Source organism: Cryptomeria japonica, chromosome 4 (assembly GCF_030272615.1).
Source record: "Cryptomeria japonica chromosome 4, Sugi_1.0, whole genome shotgun sequence".
NCBI classification, from domain to species: Eukaryota; Viridiplantae; Streptophyta; class Pinopsida; order Cupressales; family Cupressaceae; genus Cryptomeria; species Cryptomeria japonica.
Genome location: NC_081408.1, coordinates 19520725 through 19533568, shown reverse-complemented (window position 1 = coordinate 19533568; position 12844 = coordinate 19520725).

Genomic DNA, 12844 nt, shown 5'->3' with positions numbered 1-12844 from the left:
CTTATAATAATACAATATAGACACATGTCACAATTTGCAACCTATTAGAGAAGATCATATTACGATCAAAGATAAGCAAAGAGCTATTAACCAAATAGAACATATTAATGCACGCACATCAAACAGGCTTTTCATTCGCACTCTCTAAACACATTAAGGTAATACATATACCCAAAAGCGAGTTCGATGGAGTATTTGCTAAATTAAATCTTCAATCAACTGGTTTAATGAAACACAGAAGACAATCTTTCAGACAACACATAAAACAATCTTTCAGGAAACACATTAATACTCTCTTGAAGCTACAATAACATGCTCCTTTAATAATCTAAAAACATAAGCATCATAAGGCTCACTCAAGGGTTCAAGAAGTCACACCCTTTTCTCTCTTGCAAACAAGAAAACTCGAACCAAAGATAATTACACATATCCTGATCATTTCAATTTCCTGAAGAGGAGAGAGAGAGAGAGAGAGAGGAATGGTGATGATCATTTAATTTTCTACAAAACAAGCATACAATAATTGCCATACAAGTCCTTCAAGTGGACAACAATAAGCTAAATCATAATCTTAAACAAACACAATTCGCACTTTCAGATTCAAGACAAGCACGGACCAACCCAAATGGATTAGTCTAAAGAGTAAAACACTCAAAAAGGAAGGTACATACGACTCTCTTTCAGAATAAGAGTAATCGTAGACCAAGACATCAATAAGCACACAATGCACATATAAACACTCAAACACCAACATCAAGAAGGCGAAAACAAGGTGTGAACACACACGTTACACACCAGCTAAGGTCTGCTCAATCACTCACATGCAAAAGGAGGACAAGTATACACATAAGGTAATTACACCTCACACAAATGGAGGGCACACGCGACACCAGAGATCCCAATGTTTGCAACATGGGCTCTGATACCAAATGTAATGCCCTGCCAGAAAACCCCGAAGGGAATAAGCCAAAACACAAGAATAGAGTGCAATTTTTTTATTTTTTATTTTAAAGTTACAACACATAAGATGCAACAGATATCAAAGATTCAGATAACATAGCGGAAGACTTCAACTAACACCTAAAGAGTTTCCCAACGAGATTACTTAAATTTCACAATTCACTTAACTCACACAATTAATCCAAAAGCTGAATATCTTAATAACGAGATAATTCATAATCAGGATAATTTCTTTCAAATGATGGAAATATAAATCACAACCAAAGCTTCATCCATTAAGATCTATTCATAAACTTCATTCAAGCTTTTCATTTAAAATTACAAACCATACATCTAACATTCTAATACACTAGGATTTCATCATAACATAAGAGATCTTTCAAGCATATTTAGTTTTCTAACCACAACGGAATAGATTCCATTACTCTAAGCTACATTCATTCATATTCCGACTTATTGCATTTTAAAAAGATGATTGCATAAAAGCACCTACGATGATTCTCATCTAAACTACTTACGCATTTGATCAACATGGCATTCAAGAAAGAACTGAATATAAGCATTTAAAGTTAATTCCAATTATCCACTTAACCATTCTAACATAAGTTAATCATACATGATAAGGCTGAATAAAGGAAACATAAGAGAATACATCACATAACACCATAATGATCTCGGAGTTCACCCCTAAAGGGCTACATCTCCGGGTCTGCGCAACTGCAAGACCCCTCTGATAATTAATAAAGTTAAGAATACAAGAGGTTACACCATACAATCCAGCCATCCAGGCGATACATAAACAATATACGAACGACTGCATCGGTCAATTAATACATAAACGATCCTTGAAAAGAACAGGATCCAGCTGACCATAATCAAAGCTAAAACAAGAGGTCCATGAGAGCATCCATAAAACTGAGCCATCACCACCCAAGGTCTAACATGAAACCAACACTCACAAGGGCAGAGACAAAGGATGACTCACAAAGGTACTCCTAACAGGACAACGACAACACACTAGCGAACGTAGGGACAAGTGTCATCACACAACCTGGTATGGATACCATGGCAAGTCTTCATAGGTCCCGGTCCCATACACTGGGTCACCCTGGCAACCTAATCTGAGCTTCCGGCCCATCCAAGCCTTATGTGGACCCACACATCCTCTCGCGAAGACAAGGAAGATGGTTTGCCATTTCAGGCCTTCTCACAACATGTCGAATCTATGATAGCACTTGTCCCATGTGTGAGGCACATTTATCTTACTTAGAAATTACATTCTAATCTACTTAGGTTATCACTTATTTGACTCACTTTCGACGGGTTACCCAGCAGCCACTTTGGGCGCGGCCCCCAATCGAAAGCCACTTTCCCATACGACACTAGACTACACTCGGACGAACTCAAAACCAAGGAATACACATGGTCAGACGAACGGAGTTCAAGAAGAGAGAAACAATCATCTGGTCAAACACGACTCAAAGGTGAACACTTACTGACGGTACTCTAACTAGAGACCTGACAAACTAAGGTCAACCATGAATCATCATTCGACTCACACATAGAGGATATGACCAACTATGACAACATCACAATACAACAGTCAACTCGGAATCGAGGACTGAAACAGGTACCCCAAGTCAATCCATACGATAGGGTCCTACTAAACAAAGCAAAACATGCCATTTCATAATTAAAGGCGAATACAAAAATTAAACTCGCAAGGCAGTAATCAGAAAAGACAATATTTTCTCAAATTGATTTAAACATTAAAATCGATCAAGTTTTCTACAAGATCTAAGTCAGCTTACAGTTATCTACCTCATCAAGGGATAAGTTGTTCTTGGTTTTCTAACTCCTAAGGTTCAAGCATCGAACAGGCAAATTAAGCCATAATGAGTTTTTAACCAATTCATATTAATAAATCACAGACAACCATTACTCAACTAAAATAAGATATTTAATCTTCTATCAAAACGTCATTAACATACTGGTCTAAAATCAAACTCTACAGATTCATAATTTTCAATCCCAGATGTACCATACGGATCACGGGAATATAAATATAAAGGAAATTCAATTGTAGATACTCATTTCCAAACGCACATGATATAAACTTATTAATCCAAGATTGGATCAAAGTATAGCCAATTAATATTCGATGACGAAATTATCAATATTAGAACTTAATTAGACAAGTGCATAAGCCACAAAATGGAAATCGAATAATAATTAACTTATAGATTCCATTATAAAATTAATTAATATCCAATATTAACATTTAACAAGCTATTGCCTTCTTAATCATAATTAGGAACAATTAAACTTAACATTAATATAACTTTCATTAACATACTATTAAAATCATATGCAATTTTTTTTTAATACTAAAAAAAAATACATTAAAAAAAAACGATTTTAAAATCTACGTTTAAACAAAACGCATTAAAAAAAAAACTATGCTCTTTTCCTTTTTTAAACAAAAAAAAACGCGTTGAAAATAATGAGGCGAGGGTTAGGGCCGTGCCCTAACCCTAGCGCCAGGGAACTCCCGCGAGCGGCGCTCACGGTGGTGCTCGCAGGTGCCGCGGTGCCCTGCGGCCACCGCGGCCCCTGCGGCCACCGCCGTGAGCCGCAGGCGTTGCAGACTGCAATGGTCTGCGAGCATCAAGCAGGGAACGGGGAGGAGAAAGCGGGGGACGCGCGGGGGAAGGGGAGGGGAGCGGGTGGAGCTCCGCTCCCCGCTCTCCCAAACCCCGACCCACAGTGAAACACACACACACGCCCAGTCCAACAAAAAAAAATACGTTTGAAATCTTAATTCGAACACACAGTCCGTTTAAAAAGATAAAAACGCACAGGGGGGGGGTAAAACAATTAAATTTTTTAAACAAAATACACACAGTCCGAAAATTACCACAACGCCCAGCACAGGTAATTTGATAAAAAAAAAAATTTCGATTCATGATAAATTCGAATTAAATGAACTGCGTTAGAGAACATATTTTCTTGATGGTTTTCTCATCCTATACAGACATCCAAGGTTTTCAACACCCAAAAACAAGGAGGAATTAACAATACCTCAAAAACACTTCCAGCCAAGCTGGTTAATTCACTAAATCAATCAAAAACATGGCATTCCATGGAGAATCCAAAGCCAAGATTAAACCCCCATTTCCATTTCAAACAAAAACTAAAATTGAGAGAGTTGGATCCTACCTTAACACGCAATCCTGGCATAGCTGAAGGAGAGCCCACCTCCCAGATCCAGCAAAACTGCCTACCCTCCAAAAACCCCCAAATTTCCTTCCAAAATTCTCTCCAACCAAAGATTTTCCAAATTTGTCCATCCTCTCCAAATTTCCCCAAATTTGGGTTATATGGAAGAGTTGACCCAAAAAAAATTCTATTTTTGGAATTAAAACTTTTATTTACAAATAATACTCAAAATTTAATTCTTTTCTAGCTAGCAACAAATTAACTTGCTTTATCAATTCCAAAATCGATTTCTCCTTAATCAATTCAATTTAACCTTTCAAATAATAATCCAACAGAATACAATTTAAGTCTATGGCGATAAAATATAAAACTTCTTTTTCAATAGCATATATAAATGCATTTAATATTCAAGATTAGACATTTAATCGAATTTACTCCCAATTAAAAACGAGCAATCCAAATCAATGAAAATCGCATAACGAAAACCCGATTAATTTAATCCATTAATATTCAATGCACAAACGCATATTTAAACAAGATAATTACTAAGGACTGATTAATAGAATTAACCAAACACACCAAGCACGCAAATCGAGAAAGTCAACCAAACAGACGACTCGCAAACCCAAACAAGAAGGGATTACCGACGACGACTGGCGATGCTCACTGGAGCACGACTAAGGTCAACTAGGGTCTTACGACCACCTAATCCAACTCTAAGGATTACAAGAGGTACACTCAAACCTGCAATCCAGGTGAAGACGAACCTCGCACTCCTGCGACATTGTACCTGAAATTTCCTGCAACCAAGATCATACATGGATCCATATATAAAATTTAATGAAAGCGTTAGTCCGATACTAATATCATGAAATAGGAACACTGAATAACTTGCATACAACTAGTGAGAAAATCACATCAATAGCTATGCGTAAAATCAACATCTGACTATAACATAATATTACGATAAACTAATCAAGATTAAACCAAGGTTAGAGATTGATTAGTGCAGGGGTACTACAGAACTGATTTGAAACTTGAGCATTAACCAGTTCTGATATTGATTTTTCAATATAATTGAAAACTTTAGAAAGAGGAGATGTTTGCTTTCTAAAAATACGCTTATTTCTTTCCCACCAAAGTGACCATACTACTATGGATGGGATCACTTTCCAAATACATGCAAAAAGAGAGGATGAGTATAAGACTGGCCATGACTGGAATAAATCCCATACATTATCTAGAAGAGGTGTGCTAAAGGAAATCTTATCAAGCACGAACATCCAACAATAGTGAGCAAAATCACATTGGAGGAGGAGATGATCTAACGTTTCACTGTGTTCACCACAAAGTACACAAGAAAATGGATGTGCAATATTCAATTTAACAATTCTCTCACTGGTGAGTATTCTCTTATGTAGAGCAAGCCAAGCAAACATCCCTACCTTGGGAAGAACACTATTATTCCAATAGAAATTGTAGGCTCTTTGTGAATAGGATTGAGCAGACATTTGATGAATTTCCTTATACCCTTCCTTGATAGAGTACTTTCCATTCTTCACAGGGCACCATATCAATTTGTCCAAACCATTAGAGATAAAGATAATGTGGTTCTTGAGAATCAAAGAAAATTTTACCTTTTGACCCGAGGAGATTGGGAGTAGAGCTGGCTTCTTCCAAATGACATGATTTGAAGGCTTCTCAAGATCATTTATGTAATCATAAAGGTGTGAACCCCAATGAGCAATAAATATAGGGATCACATCTACTAGGGACTCCTCTAGATTAAGAGGGGGGAGACCACTCCATGAATCATGCCAAAAGTTGACTTCTTTGCCATTATGTACTTACCACGATAAGTATCTAGTAATCACATTCCTAGAGTCCATCATGAAGATCCAAACTGCAGATCCTGATGGAGGATCAAGGATAGTAAATATACGTGAAGGGGTAGGAGTATCTAAATACTTTTCTTGCACAATTTGACACCATAAAGCATGTGGTTTTTCATACATATTCCAAACTAGCTTTCCCCGAAAGGCCTTATTCCTTTTTAACAGATCATGCAGACCCACCCCGCCCATAGATTTGCTTGGAGTCATTTTGTTGAGAGACACAAGAGGGATCTTTTTCTCTTCTGAAAGATTACCTTTCCAAATAAAATTTTGAATAATTTTCTCAATATGAGAGACAATAGATTTCGGGGCTTGAAGGACTAAAATCTAGTAGTTTGGAATTGTAGCCAAAACAGTTTTGACCAGAAGGATTCTGCCTGAGAGAGATAACCATCTAGCTTTCCATACAAAAATTTTTCTTTTTAATCTGTCAATCACAAAATTCAAAAAAGAAGGTTTCCCTACTCCCATAAAGAAAGGGACACCCAAGTACGATGATGGAAGAGAATCCACTGGAAAGCCCAATGTCTGGATAATGTTGTTAGACACCATTTCAGAAGTATTGAATATGAATAGTTTAGATTTTTGCGCACTAATTTTCTGTCTAGATCTAGAAGTATATATGTCCAATATTTTCTTAATATGCCTTTCTTCTTGTATATTGGAACAGCCGAATAAAAGTGTATCATCTGCAAATAAGGTGTGGGTGATAGAAATTGAGGTATTAGGGATGCATACCCCCTTCCAGAAACCCAAACTCAACTGCTTATTGACCAATCTACTAAAAGCTTCTACCATGATAATGAATAGAAAAGGTGATAGCAGGTCACCTTGTTGAACCCCTTGGGTGGCTCAAAAAAAATCAGAAGGATTACCATTCATAATAACTAAAAAATGTGCCCCAGAGAGGCAATTTTTGATCCATTTGCACCACTTATCCAAAAAGCCAAACTTTTTAAGCACTCTCAAAAGAAAGGACCAACATACTTTATCATATGCTTTCAACATGTCTAATTTAGCTATAAAAGCAGGGGAATGTGAAGAGTTAATTGAGTGCAAAACTTCATGGGCCACAAGCGCACCTTCTGATGTTTCCCTGCCAGGAACAAAACCTCCTTGTTGAAGAGATATTACTTTAGGTATCAAGGATTTTAACCGGAGATAGATATCTTTTGTGAAAATCTTATACATTGAATTACATAAGAAGATAGGCCTAAAATCTGCAAAAGATTGAGGGTTATTGGATTTGGGGATAAGAGCAAGATGGGTTAAATTGAAGTTCTTGAGAATAAAAGCTTTTTGTCTTGACTCCTCCAAAGCCATTAAAAGATCAAAGCCTAAAATTTCCCAACACTATTGAAAGAATAGTATGGTGAAACCATCAGGGCCTGGAGACTTGTCAGGAGCCATCAAAAATACCACCTCTTGTAGTTCAACAAGAGAGAAAGGTTGCACCAAATAATCATTATCACATTGTGAAATTAGACAAGGAATGGAGTCTAACAATATGTCGACACTGGACTCATCAGAAACAAAAGGAGGGGAGGGAGCAAGAAGATTTTTATAGAAGAGTTCACCCTCTTCCCTAATTTCTTGTTCATTAGTTAATTTTTCCCCCGAAGAAGAGGCATTTATAGAAAAGATAGTAGATGTAGCTTGCTTAATCTTTGCAGAAGCCTAGAAGAATTTAGTATTTTTATCTCCTTTTAGCCATAATTCCCTTGATTTTTGTCTCCAGTATTCCTCCTCTCTAGAGCACAGTGATTTAATTTGAATTAGTAGGATGTGATGGAGAGAAAATATAAATATAATATTTTATTTATAAAGTTAATTATTTATATTAATAAATTTAAATAAAGAATTCTAGAAAATTGAATCTTAAGGGATAAGATGGATTTGGTGTTATGAAACATGTTGCTTATCTCTCTAAATTTATTTCTTGAAAAATTAAAGAGTTTTATTAATATTTTTTAAGATAAGAGTAGGGTAAAGATAGAAAGGGAGTTGAAATTTTACCAACATAATTTTAAGTTTTATACATATATATGTATGTATGTTTTTATTAACAAAGAAACGTTAACAAGGGTGCTGACCTTTCACATAGTCAAAAGCCTATCAAAAAGCAAACAACTCATAGGTGACAAACAAACTAAGCAAGGGTACAAACCCCAAACAAACAAGGTTAGACCAGCCAAATAACCCTGTCAAACCTGCAACAACCCAAAACCCAATTCAAGAGTGGAGAGAAACACTCAAAACTTGACAAAGGGGGGTTTGGGAAAGTGGGGTAGATTCCCCCTTTTGCCTATTATAATTTAAAGAAAATACATGTTTGTTGTGTATTTTTTGTTTGTGGATTTATTATATTTATTTCAAATAAAAAAATGTAAATTAATGTGAATTTAGTTGTGTAATTTGGATCACACTAATGATCCATCATGAGGATGAAGAAGAAAAAAAATCTTGATGATGTATCATTAGATATGATTAGAAACGTTGATGCTAAATATAATACACAATTTTATTTAGAACTTCTAATAAAAAAAATTATATCTATTATATTAACCATATTATTTATTATAATCATATAATTTATTAATTCTATAATAATTTTAAATATTCAAACTTTAAAAAAATGAGTAAATTTCTAAAAGTCTAAATATTAAGATTAAAATTGCTTTCAAAATTATTTTAATTAAATAAATACTTCTTAATTCTAAATATTAAACTAAAAAAATATTTATCTTTTCAAAAAAATAGATTCTAATGAAATATCAAAGACATTTTCTTCTTATCTATAAAATCTACCCAAAATCGAACCATGGTTCGATCAGATGGTAAGAAAGCAGGACCATTGCTCCATACCTCATCAATATATTCCACTATAATGGTAGACTCAACCACAGACCTACCATTGTGGATAAGAACAGGTACTTTCTTAAGCACAGGATTCATTTCTAGCAACAAAAGACTCTTATTATTCATGAAATCTTCTTCTTCCACATACTCATATTTGATGCCCTTTTCTTCAAGCCCAAACAAGACTCTCAAAGTATAGGGGCTAGCCCAAAAGCCAAGAACCTTAACCTTATCTTCACGGATACTTCTACTTCAAACTTGAAACTTGAATGAAGTTTTCTTTGCAGGAGAACAAATATATCCTATATTTATAGTGGCTTTGGGCTCTCCAATCTGCTTATGTTATTTTTTAAGAATATTTTGATTCTATTTTAGTTTTTTTAAATGGGTATTGTATATCATTTTATTAATGTCAAGATAATCTATATTCTAAGCAAGTTTAGGGTTGCATTGAAATCAATGGCAATGGCTCTGGATTTATTCAAAGGCTTGTTGATTCCAAGTAGAACTCTCAAATGTATTTACATGTAATTTAGGTCTCATTTTATTTTTGATACTAATATCATGATATCATTATAAATATCCTAAATACATCTAGAACAATCAATGATATTATTTTTAAATTATTTTATTTATTTAAGAATTAGTAGTTGACTTTATACTCATTTAAAAATTATTATTTATTATTCATTTTATTTATTTAAGAGTTATTTTTTATGTTAGTTTTTAAGTATATTTCGATTATATTTTATTCTTTCTAAGATGGGAGTTGTATATTATTTTATTAATGTCAAGACAACTCATACTTTCTGTCATGCCCACTCTTGGGCACGAACGGGAAATTTTTTTTTTAAAAATACTTAACTAATTATCAGCTTTCTTAATTAATATAATGCAACTTAAATTAAAATATCCATCTAAGTACGATTAACTTAAATAAAGTGATGCAACTTGTTGGGTCTTAACTATGTCTCAATGAATCCAAACAACTAATTTAAATGAGTCAAAAATAACCTATGTTGAAAACGAGCCTTTGTCTCCCCAATTAGGGATTATTAATCTTCTATTAAATGGTTAAATTCTCAATTAAGAAAATTTTAACTAAATATAAGATTTCTAGAATAGGGTAAAAACTTACTATAGTTCATCCACCCCGTGGTCAAATGCTGACTCATTCTAACGCTTAGGTTGATTAAATTTGTTGAATTAAATAATCGTTAGTTTTAAACCAGCCCATTAATTCTCAGAATTAGGGGGGCCAACATAGAGGTATTTATCCTCTAAAATTTACCCCCCCCAAAATATAAACCTCTCTCTCTCTCCTTTATTTACTTAATTATTTACTTTATTGAATTGCACTTACATTTATCATTATTTTAAGAGAAAACCCTACTTATAAGATTTCTTCAACGATTTTTTAATATTATAGAAGGGAAATTAGCATTACTTAATTTTAAAAATCAAATATGAGTCCAATTTAATAGAATTAGTTAAACCCCTCTTCGAATTAAATTCTCTCTTAAAAATAAAACCCTTCTATAAAAACTCTTCTACCTATGCCCAACATTGTAAGACTTATTTTAACCAAATTTAATTCTTTTAAATGTCCTTTTAGGTCTACTTATATATATATATATATATATATATATATATATATATATATATATATATATATATATATGTTTTATGTAATCATTTATATACTTAGTCATAAACCTCTTATATGGGAGTGTTTTGACTGATAATCCCAAAGAAGAACTCACATGTTTATTTTAAAATTGTTAGAGTGTTGCCCTAACCCGAAAATTTAGGGTTAGGGCGAACACGCTATTGCCCAAGCCCCCGCCTGTTTTTTTTGGGTGTTTATTTTTTTTTTTGGGTCCAAGGGCCGGGCGGACGACGAAGGGGGAGCCGCGGGAGGAGGACCTGGGCGGAGTGTTAGATGTGGCGCAGGGGCTTCCGCAAGTTAGCAACGTAGGGGGTTTGAGGGAGGCGTTGAGCGGGGATACACCGCAGCGCGGCACCGCCGCCGGCCGTGGACGGCGCCGCCCGCAGGCTGCGGCCCCCGCAGGCTACGGGCGTCGCCGCCCGCAGTCTGCGGGTGCCGCAGGCTGCGGCCACCGCCGCCCCCGGCTACGGCCCCCGCTAACTCGCTGCACCTTGTTTCTTGCGATAGTCCGTTTCCCTGGTTTTTTTTTTTTCTTTGCGTGTTTAAAATATATGCAAACAATATATATATATATATATATATATATATATGTATATATATATGTATATATATATATACACTGTGTATCTGAACATAGTCACAGAGTCTCAGTTTCTGGCAGATTTCATTTTATTTAAAATATATATATATATATATATATATATATATTTATATATATATGAGTATATATATATATATATATATATATAAATATGTATATGCATTTATATGTATATATATGAGTAGATATAGGTTTTTTGAATGATTGTATTTTTTTTTCAGATCTCTCTTTTTTATATATAAGTTAATAATATCAGACTGAATATATATTTTTTTTTTTATATAATGAAGAAATCACCAGGTCTGCAAATGTATACATTTAATTTTTGAAACAGAGCCTCAAATAACATTCCAAAGCTAAGCACATTTGTAAATATTTCTTTTGTGCTATCATTTACTTATTTATTTACTTATTGTATATATATATTTTTTTTTTCTTTTAATCCCAAATGGGCTGCCCTAATGTGATTCTCTTAATTTGTAAACAACAAAATGCACTTCAAGGGGATTTCTAAATCTGAATTCTACCTTAGTAATAAAATGGTAACATTCAAAAAAACCTAAAAGTTCTATATTTTTTTTTTTTGCAAAAAAGGTAACTTGTTTAATAAACTTCTTATCTGCAATAACCAGAAAATAAAAGGCTGTTTTCATTTAAATTTACAGCAACTTGGTTTGCATCTATTTGCAGAATACATGTAAAATAAAATGCATCTACTTTTCCTTTGTAACATGAAATTTTTCATAAAATCTAATACATTACTTTTTCATTTGCAACTACTAGAAATAGGGGTAGAAAGCAACAAATATATCACTATCAAGTAGATATCAAATATGTTTTTTTTTTTGAGGATACAAAATAATCATGTATACAAATGGGTTGAACAACCCTACAATGTATTTCTCTACATAGTTACTTAAAAATAATACAACCCTTTTTTTTGAAGGAAAATACTACAACATTGAATGCTTCCATTTCTCCCCTATCTTTAAAACATTTTGCTGCAACAAAAATCAGCCACATAGCTCTTTAATCCATCTTTTCCCATTTCCATGCAACCTGCAATAAAAACATGTTTTGACCATGGGAAGCTCACCTCCCAGCCTAGGCTTACTAGAAGCCACCCCCGAGCTTGGAGAACCAAGCACTAGACGGGTTACAAACATGCAAAACCACTACAAAACATAGGAACACCTTTACCATCAAATTTCCCCTTCCCAAGCTTCACATACACCACTTTCATGGTGACTCTTCCATGGGTGGAAGTGGACCATGTACCAATGGGGAGAATGCATGCCCAACAACAATACTACACTAGCCACCTCATAGTAACACAAATGCAACCCAAACATTTCACAACCCTTATGCCCCCCAAAAAGGCTCAAGGCCATATATGCTCCCCTTATGACCCCCAATTGCATACACAAGGCTATGCATCAAGGGTCACCAAGGACTCCCTTGAGAACACTCTCCATAAGGAGAGCCTCTCACCCATGGCTGTCAAACTCCTTCCACCCCAAGATCTTCCTACCCTCCCAAGGATAGGAGATCTTGGACACTCCCAAAAACAACAAGAAAAACAACAAACACATAGAAAGGAAAACTATACATTTTACTTCAACACAAAAACTTCTTAAAAAC